The sequence below is a fragment of the Heloderma suspectum genome, chromosome 2 (genome assembly GCF_057233095.1).
Source record: "Heloderma suspectum isolate Gila_16-S chromosome 2, 16-S_ref, whole genome shotgun sequence".
Lineage (NCBI taxonomy): Eukaryota > Metazoa > Chordata > Lepidosauria > Squamata > Helodermatidae > Heloderma > Heloderma suspectum.
Window position 1 is genome coordinate 201958010 of NC_139459.1, and position 9927 is coordinate 201967936.

Below are 9927 nucleotides of genomic sequence, written 5' to 3' on the forward strand. Positions count from 1 at the left end.
GCGTGTGTGCATGTGTCCATGTGCATGCGCAAATATAATGTGTGAGTTCAGTGTGGGGAGCTGCGTAGAAGGCTTACCTTAGCCTGTTGTCCCCAGGACCAATCATGGCCCAGATCCATGAAATTCATGATCCAGCCCTGAATGTCAATACCTAGTTTGTGGTAATGTATTGTATTTGGTGAGAGTCTGTCCTAGTTTTGAGCATTTTCCTACTGGCAGGTGTCCTCTTGCAATAGCTCTGTTTCATCATTCTGACTAATTTTATTTCATTTAATCCTGAGCTTTTCTACATTAGTGTTTTACTGTGCATTCGTCATTCCCTACTCCCATTTGTTTATGGGTTCTTAAGACAATGTTGTGGCTCTCCAGTTTTGTTTCTGTGTCTAAAGAGCTCTTTCAGTTAGTCTTTTTAGAGCAGAGAATATGCCAGTATTATTTGTGAAAGTGAAAGAAAATTCACTTTCCACTTGTGTATTTGCACTAGTCTGCCATACCACATTGCCACCTGGAGATTATGTAGTGGAAAAACAGGAAACACTCTTCATATAGTACTCAATTTTGTGATGAAACCTAAATTAGATACAGCAAATTAACAGCCTCATGTAGAGAAGCCCCTTGTGACATTAAAATATATTGCATTTAAAAAAAAATCTTCCCAAGGTTAGGTAGGATTGTTTCCCAAGAACTGCAGGGCTCATCATCCAGTTCAGGCAAACGTCAGGCTACTTCACAGAAACAGCCTCAGAGATCACTCCTGATACTCCCAGGGTATAGGGATTACATTAAGAAGTATGTTGTATGAATTGGCACTTCAAACAGCTACACATCTGCTTCAGTTTCTGTGATTGTAGCGACACATATGAGCACTCCTCCCTGGCATGTTTCTAGTAACGAAGGGTAGTAACTAGGTCAGCACAAGTGCTAATGTACATTACATTGCAACTAGGTCTTTTTAAAAAAACACACACACAAGAATCTCAGAAGAGCTGCTACAGAGGGAGAACTGGGTTAAACCACTACACTGAGGGTGTAGTCCTATGCATGCTTAGACAGAAAAAGTCCTGCAACTCCCAGCATTCCCCAGCCAGACATGCTAAACATGCATAGGGTTACACTCTAAGTATCCTGTACAGTAAAGTTCCAGCAAAGCTCTGAACAAGGGAACACAAATCTTAGATTAAAAAAACAGCAACATCCAGAACATGCATCCTGCTAGATCAGACCAAAGACTTATCTAGTCCAGCATTCTGTTCACACAGTGGCCAACCATATGCCCATGGGAAGCCCCCAAACAGTACATGAATGCAGTAGTACCCTGGGAAACACAATCTCCCAGGATACTCTGCTGCTGAAAGTCATCTTTATTCTACGGCAACAAAACTCCAGTATGAAATTACTAAACTCTAATTCATCATAAAGTTTGATTCTATTCATTTAGGGCTTTATCAAGACTGGGAATGTTGATTTCTTTAGGGGAGCAGATGGCGTAAAAGATGGAATATAAAGAAACAGGCTGTAATAGCCCCTTTATAAATAAAACAGATGCTAAAAAATAGCGGGATATGTTAGAGGTACTTGAGAACAATATTTTTGAACTGATTCCTTTCCACATTACACTGTTATTAATGCCTTCACACCTAGAACCCACCTGGAACAGAATGGAATGAGTTGGAGTGGACATTTTAATGATAACCTTTTTGCACAAAAGAGTGAGATATGCTAAATATATATGAGAACAATATTTTAGAAATGAAATCCATACATTATCAAAAATGTATTAACCCATTTCCAGCTAAAACACATTTCAAAGGAAGAAGTACATTGAAATGACTGGTTCTAAGGCAGGACTGTAGAATCTCAGGCTCAGGGCCAAATCTGGCCTTCTGAGGGTCCCAATCCAGGATGCCAGGATTCCCCTGAAGGCCATGCCCCCTTTCCCCCAACCATCGATTGTTTGATGGTTTCCCAGCTTTTGTAGTTTTTCCCCATTCTAAAGGCTGAAATGCCTCTCCTAAGGCTTAGTTACTGGCAGTAAGAGTTTTAAGCGAAATATGCTGGTATTTTGGGGGCCCACCCCCGTTTGCCTTTGGCCCCACCCACCACTGAAATGCAGTTCCCGAGAACTTCTCTGAAATGGAATTTGGCCCTGGGCTGAAAGACGTTCTGCACCCCTGTTCTAAGGCATCAAACACATGCAAACTGACACGCCACAAAAAGACTACATGGGAATTATGCCCTGACATGGAAAATGCCCAGGGAATTCACATTCCGGTATTGTTGCAGGCAATAAAGGGTATTCTGGAAAAACAGCAGTCACACATGACTGATGCAGTAAGCCACAAGACTTCCACAAAAACCACGTTCCACTATCCATTCTGGGCAAAACCCAGTATTATGTTAAAATGTCCTGGAACACCAGCTTCCAAGCTATCCAAACCAACCACATTTCATAAGTCACATAAGTAAGCTACTAAATGTCCACAGAATCCACATTCCAGTAGAATATGGCATTCTTGAAAAATGGCCTGGAATGGGAGAATCTGTTCAAGTTTTGTGGCTTTCTGTGGAAGTTTTGTGGCTTACTGCATCAATCCCTCCTAGTCCAATTAGACTAGTGAATTGGGTTGGTTTGACTGCCTTGGAAGTTGGTATTCACAGAATCATAGAATAGTAGGGTTGGAAGGGGCCTACAAGGCCATCGAGTCCAACCCCCTGCTCAATGCAGGAATCCAAGTCAGAGCATCCCTGACAAATGGCTGTCCCGCCTCGTCTTGAAGGCCTCCAGTGTGGGAGAGCCCACCACCTCCCCAGGTAATTGGTTCCATTGTCGTATTGCTCTTACAGTCAGGAAGTTTTTCCTGATGTTCAGCCGGAATCTGGCTTCCTGTAACTTGAGCCCATTATTCTGTGTCCTGCACTCTGGGATGATCAAGAAGAGATCCTGTCAAGGGCTCCTTGGAGGCCTCTCTCAGTCTAATCCGGTAGCCAAGTCCAGACACAGACAAAGGGATTCCTTTCAAAGCTTTATTCTTCTTTTACAACTTAACAACTCTATAGGTAGCAACTAGATCTGAGCAGCAGAGTACCTATGCCCTAAGTTGAAACAGTTGGTCCCCGTTTGAAAGGGAATTACTGGCAGACCCCTGAACTTAAGGACTAGGGAGAGTCCCTCCCCTTTTCCCTTGGATCCTCGGGGCGCAGCCGTTGTTTGCGCGCCAACTGGGCACTGCGCCTCCTTTCCGCGCCCTCCATCTGGCGCCGCTCTCTGCGTCTGTGTCGCGCATCCACCAAGTCTGCTATCTCTGCTCGGTCACTCCCTGGACTGCTTTCTAATATAGGAATGCTGGTGGGAGGAATCTCCGTCAGCTGTGGGCCCTGGGAAAGAGGAGCGCGCTCCTCTCCCAGGAGCGACTGCTCTTCCTCAGAATCAGAACTACTCTGGGATTCTATGGGCTCAGTGTCCACCCTGACAGATCCTGGCCTTCTTCTCTGTGACAGCCTTTCAAGTACTTGAAGAGTGCTATCATATCTCCCCTCAGTCTTCTCTTCTCAAGCCTAAACATGCCCAGTTCTTTCAGTCTGTCTTCATAGGGCTTTGTTTCCAGTCCCCTGATCAGCTTTGTTGCCCTCCTCTGAACCCTCTCCAGTTTGTCTGCATCCTTCTTAAAGTGTGGTGCCCAGAACTGGACACAGTACTCCAGATAAGGCCTAACCAGTGCTGAGTAGAGGGGAACTAGTACTTCCCGGGATTTCGAAGCTATGCTTCTATTAATGCAGCCCAAAAGAGCATTTGCTTTTTTTGCAGCCACATCATATTGTTGGCTCATATTCAGCTTGTGATCGACAACAATTCCAAGATTCTTCTCGCTTGTAGTGTTGTTGAGCCACGTATCCCCCATCTTGTAACTGTGCATTTGGTTTCTTTTTCCTAGGTGCAGAACTTGGCATTTATCCCTATTAAATGTCATTATGTTGTTTTCTGCCCAGCGCTCCAGTCTATCCAGATCACTTTGAATTTTGTTTCTGTCTTCCAAAGTATTAGCTATCCCGCCCAATTTTGTGTCATCTGCAAATTTTATCAGCATTCCCTGCACCTCCTCCTCCAAGTCATTAATAAAAATGTTGAAGAGCACTGGGCCCAGGACTGAGCCCTGCGGTACCCCACTCGTTACCTCTCCCCAGTTTGAGAAGGTCCCATTGATAAGCACTCTTTGAGTCCGATTCTGTAGGCAACTGTGGATCCACCGGATCGTTGTTTCATCTAGCCCACTTTGAGCAAGTTTGCTCATCAGGATATCATGGGGCACTTTGTCGAAAGCTTTGCTGAAGTCGAGGTATATGATGTCTACAGCATTCCCACAGTCTACAAGGGAGGTTACTTGATCAAAAAATGAGATCAGATTCGTCTGGCAGGACTTGTTTTTGACAAATCCATGTTGGCTTCGAGTAATCACGGCATTGTTGTCAAGGTGCTTCCAGATGGATTGCTTTATGATCTGCTCCAGAATTTTCCCAGGGATTGATGTCAGACTGACTGGTCTGTAGTTCCCAGGTTCCTCCTTTTTACCCTTTTTGAAGATAGGGACAACGTTAGCCCTCCTCCAGTCATCTGGCACTTCCCCCGTCCTCCATGATTTCTCAAAGAGAATAGACAGCGGTTCTGAGAGTTCTTCTGCCAGTTCCTTTATTACTCTAGGATGCAGTTCATCTGGCCCTGGAGATTTGAACTCATTCAAAGTAATTAGGTGTTCCTTGACCATATGCCTATCCATCTCAAGCTGCAATCCTGCCCCTTCAGCCTGTACTTCGCCTTTGCCAGGGGGGTCATACACCCTCTTTTGGGAGAAGACTGAGACAAAGTAGGAACTGAGCACCTCTGCCTTTTCTTTGTCATCTGTTATCATTTTGCCATCCTTATTTAACAGCTGAACAACCATTTCTTTCCTCTGCCTTTTACTATGCACGTAGCTGAAGAAAGCCTTTTTGTTGTTTTTAGCATCCCTTGCTAACCTCAGCTCATTCTCAGCTTTAGCCTTCCTGACGCCATCCCTGCAATTCTGTGCTATCTGCCTGTACTCTTCCTTTGTTACTTGGCCTTCTTTCCACTTCCTATATGTGTCCTGTTTTGTTTTCAGGTCATCCCTAAGCTTTTTGTGAAGCCACATTGGCTTCTTCTGTTGTCTTCCACCTTTTCTTCTTGTTGGAATTGTTTGTGATTGTGCCTTGAGAATTTCCTTTTTTAAAAGCTCCCACCCATCTTGGACTCCTTTTCTCGTTAGTGTCGCTTGCCATGGGACCTTACTGATCATTGTTCTGAGTTTATGAAAATCAGCTTTCCTAAAATCCAGGGTACGCGTTTGACTACACTCAGCTTTTGCTTCCCTTAGAACCAAGAACTCAAGTATAACATGGTTGCTTTCCCCCAGAGTTCCTGTAACTGCTACTTTATCCACTAAGTCATCTCTGTTGGTTAGGATCAAGTCAAGGATAGCCGATCCTCTAGTTCCTTCCTCTACTTTCTGTAGGAGGAAGTTATCCGCCACACAAGTCAGGAATTTCCTGGAGGGGACATGTTTTGCAGAATTTGTCTCCCAACAAATATCGGGGAAATTGAAGTCCCCCATTACTACTACATCATGCTTCCTTGAAACATTGGCTATTTGCTTTTCAAAAGTTTCATCCTTGTCTTCTCCTTGATTGGGTGGCCAGTAGTAGACTCTGACCACCAGGTTCCTTTTATTCTTTGCTCCATTTATTTCAACGCAGATGCTCTCGATGGGGCTACCAAGCTCCTCCTCCTGTATTTCTGTGCAGAGATATGTATTTTTCACATACAGTGCAACCCCACGTCCCTTTCTGTTCCTCCTGTTCTTTTTGAACAAGTTATATCCTTCAACTGCTGTATTCCAGTCATGAGAGTCATCCCACCAGGTCTCAGTTATACCTATCAGGTCATAATTTCCCTCCTGTATTAAGAGTTCAAGTTCGTTCTGTTTGTTTCCCATACTCTGGGCATTAGTATATAGACATCAAAGACCATGTGCTTCATAGTCTGGCTTTCTTCCTACATGTGTCTGAAGACTATTACTGGGCGCTATCAGAGCTGTTCTCTCCATTGCAGTGCATGCGCCTACATCCATTGTTACCCCTAACATTACATCTCCCTTCCCCGTAGGATTCAGTTTAAAGCCCTCCTGATGAAGTTCTTCATGCTGTGGCCAAACACATTCTTCCCATCCTTTGTGAGGTGCAACCCGTCCCTAGCCAACAGCCCATCTTCCAGGAAGTATAGCCCGTGGTCCCAGAATCCAAATCTCTCTCGTCGGCCCCACCTTCGTAGCCAGTCATTCACCTGGAGTATTTTTCGTTCCCTTTCTATCCCTCTTCTAACTACTGGAAGGATGGATGAGAAAACTATCTGGGCCCCAAAGTTCTTGAGTTTCCTTCCCAAAGCTTCAAAGTCTGACGTGATCTCTTCGTAGCTCCGCTTGGCAGTATCATTTGTTCCCACATGGATGAGAAGAAAGGGATACCTGTCAGTGGGCTTTATGAGTGCAGGCAACCTTTCAGTCACGTCTCTAATCCGTCCTCCCAGGAGACAACATACCTGGAGAGTCCATGGGTCTTCGCGACATACTTGGGTCTCGATCCCACGCAGCAAGGAGTCTCCCACTACTACCACTCTTCTCTTCTTCTTGTAGGCCTGGGTTTCATCGCCTCTGTTTGACTGACCTTCAGCCTCTTGCTCACTCTCATGCAGGTTCCCCTGTGATTCTTCCTCTGCAGGCTGTCCTCCAGTCTCATCCGCAAGTACCTGGAATCAGTTCCACAGCTCCACTGCTTCCACTGGTGCAGAGTGGTGTCTAGTTCTTCTTCTCCTAACTGTCACCCTTTTCCAAGGAGTATCCTCTACTCCATTTTTCTTCACCTCAGCATTTCCCACTGCCTCATCTTGCTGTTGCTCTTCAAGCTTCTGGTCTTCCCTTTGCTGCTGTAGTTCCCCCATTCTGTCCAAGAACTCTTCATGTTCTCTTATTCCCCGGAGGGTTGACAGTCGCCGCTCCAGTCCACTTACTTTTTCTTCCAGCAGCATGATCAACTTGCACTTGTTGCAGGTGTAGGCCATGCTGTTCTCAGGCAAGAAAACAAACATTGCACACACCTTGCAGGTCACCACCACTGGAGAGTCTTGTCCTTCCATAGCCTCTTTTCCCTTTTTGTGTCTAGCTTTGTGATTGTTCTAGACTAGCCTGTGCCTGCTCCTCTACTCAGTAGAGGTTAAAAGCAGAGTCCCACTGGTGTGGAAGTGTGTGTTACAAGACAAATAAATGGAAAAAAGTTAGTTAAAAAATAAAAAATAATTTAAAAAAAATGTTAGGGGCCTCCCCCTTGACCTCCCCTGCTGAACTCCCCTGGCCAACCCCTGTTTGCTCCCCCTGGTCGCTCACTCTCTGGGAGCTTGCCTGCTTCTTTAGTCCCTGGACCAGCTGGAGCAGCTTGCTCTGCTCTGCTCTGCTCAGCTGGGAGGCAGGAAACAGACTGAAGCTTCTCGCCCAGTCAGCTGCTGGGAGTACTCAGGCCACACCCCTCCAATTCAGTTGGAGCTCTCAGAAGCACCTGGTGAGCTCACAGCCAATCAGAAGGATAAAGGGCAGCCCCCTTTAGCTTCCCAGTTCCCTCTTTAGCTTAGTTGCAGTCCTCACAGTAACTGGGCGGGGGGGGCGGGGGGGGCGGGGGATCATAGAATCATAGAATAGTGGGGTTGGAAGGGGCCTACAAGGCCATCGAGTCCAACCCCCTGCTCAGTGCAGGAATCCAAGTCAGAGCATCCCTGACAGATGGCTGTCCAGCCTCATCTTCAATGCCTCCGGTGTGGGAGAGCCCACCACCTCCCCAGGTAATTGGTTCCATTGTCATATTGCTTTAACAGTCAGGAATTTTTTCCTGATGTTCAGCCGGAATCTGGCTTCCTGTAACTTGAGCCCATTATTCCGTGTCCTGTACTCTGGGATGATCGAGAAGAGATCCTGGCCTTCCACTCTGTGACAGCCTTTCAAGTACTTGAAGAGCGCTATCATATCTTGCCTCAGTCTTCTCTTCTCAAGGATAAACATGCCCAGTTCTTTCAGTCTCTCCTCATAGGGCTTTGTTTCCAGTCCCCTGATCATCTTTGTTGCCCTCCTCTGAACCCTCTCCAGCTTGTCTGCATCCTTCTTAAAGTGTGGTGCCCAGAACTGGGATGGATTTTCCCAGCAACAATATATTGTTGTGAGCATCCCTGTTGTAATTCAAAGTAAGGTGGTGTGGTTTAGTCTTGAATGGGCAATTAAGATCTATTAGCTTTACAAAAGACCTGCTCCTGATGGAGATGAAAACTGTTAGAACTTACCTGTTGGTATGGATCAACACAGCTGCCTGCATTTTTGGACTCTTCTTGGGGGCATAGCTATGGGGACTACCATGATGAACATTTGCACTTAAATTTTTACCACTGCATGTGAATATCTGTAATTGCATATAGATAATCTGCTAATTTTAACACTTCATCTGATGAAGTAGGCTCTAGTTTGTGAGAACGTAGGCCATAAGAAACCTCTTATAGCACATGCTTATGCATTTATTCAGCAAAGCTCAGTATGGTCAACAGGACTTACTCCCTGGTAGCTGTGCATAAGACTGCATTCTCTATCTTTAAGGTGTCAAAAGACTCTTGTTTTTGCTAGAACACACTCTGGAATTTGCTTCTGTAAATAAGTCCTGCCTTGTATAGAGTTACATGGAAGAAGGAGATAGGGACATACCCCTTTCTTGGAGAAGGTACTTAAGAGGGTTGTGGTGGGTCAACTACAAGCACTCTTGGAAGATACTGATTATCTAAACCCATTTCAATCTGGGTTTCAGCCTGGTTACAGGACTGAATCAGCCTTGATCAACCATGGTGGATGTCCGAGAGAGGGACAGCGGGAGTCGAACCCTCTTTATTCTACTTGATCTCTCATTGGCTTTTGATACCATCGACTGTGGTATCCTCCTGAATGGGATGGGCATTTGAGGTATTGCTTTACAGTGTTCACTAACTGCAGGGTCGATTTCAGAGAGTAACACTGGGTAACTATTCCTCAGCAATTGAGTTATGGGGTTCTGCAGGGTACCATCTTGTCCCCAGTGTTGTTTAACATGTATATGAAGCCACTAGGAGGAGTCATTAGGCGATTTGGAGCGAAGTACCATCGGTATGCTGATGACACACAGCTCTATCTCCCTCTGATATCTGAATCAGGTGAGACTATGAGCATCTCTATACCAGCCTAAAATCCTACTTTTAAAACAGGGCTTTCTGCTTCCTTTTTAAATGCAGGATCACAACGGACTCCCTACATGTGCTTTCTTTCCCCCTCCCCTTTCCCCCTCCTTCTCCCCCTTATCTGAGTCTTCCATATGTTTCATTGATCTCACTCCTCTTCTTGCAGAGCGAACTCAAGCAGAACAGAAGCAGTAATTTGATAGCTCATTATCTGTGTTCTATTTAAAAACAGAACAAAGGTCATTTAGTGCAGGAGACAGCCCTGGAGGTTCATGACCCCATCTAAAGAGCCTGCAAACTTCAGTGAGTGAGCAATCTCAACAGCAGGATAAAAGCTCGTGAAGAAGCCCTCAGTGATGGTCTGGATGAGGGCCAATAAAGTGACACTGAATCCTGGAAAGAAGGAGGCCCTGTGGGTGAGCGGTTCCCAAGTCTGGGAAGTAGGCTTATTGCCTGTTCTGGATGGGGTGCACTTGCTCTAAAAGATCAGGTTCATAATCTGGGGGTACTCATGGATCCATCTTTGTTGCTGGAGGCCCAAGTGGCCACAGCAGCTCACAGTGCCTTTTACCAGCTTCAGCCCCTCCTGGATAAGGATAGCTTGGCCACTAGTAACCTCAAGA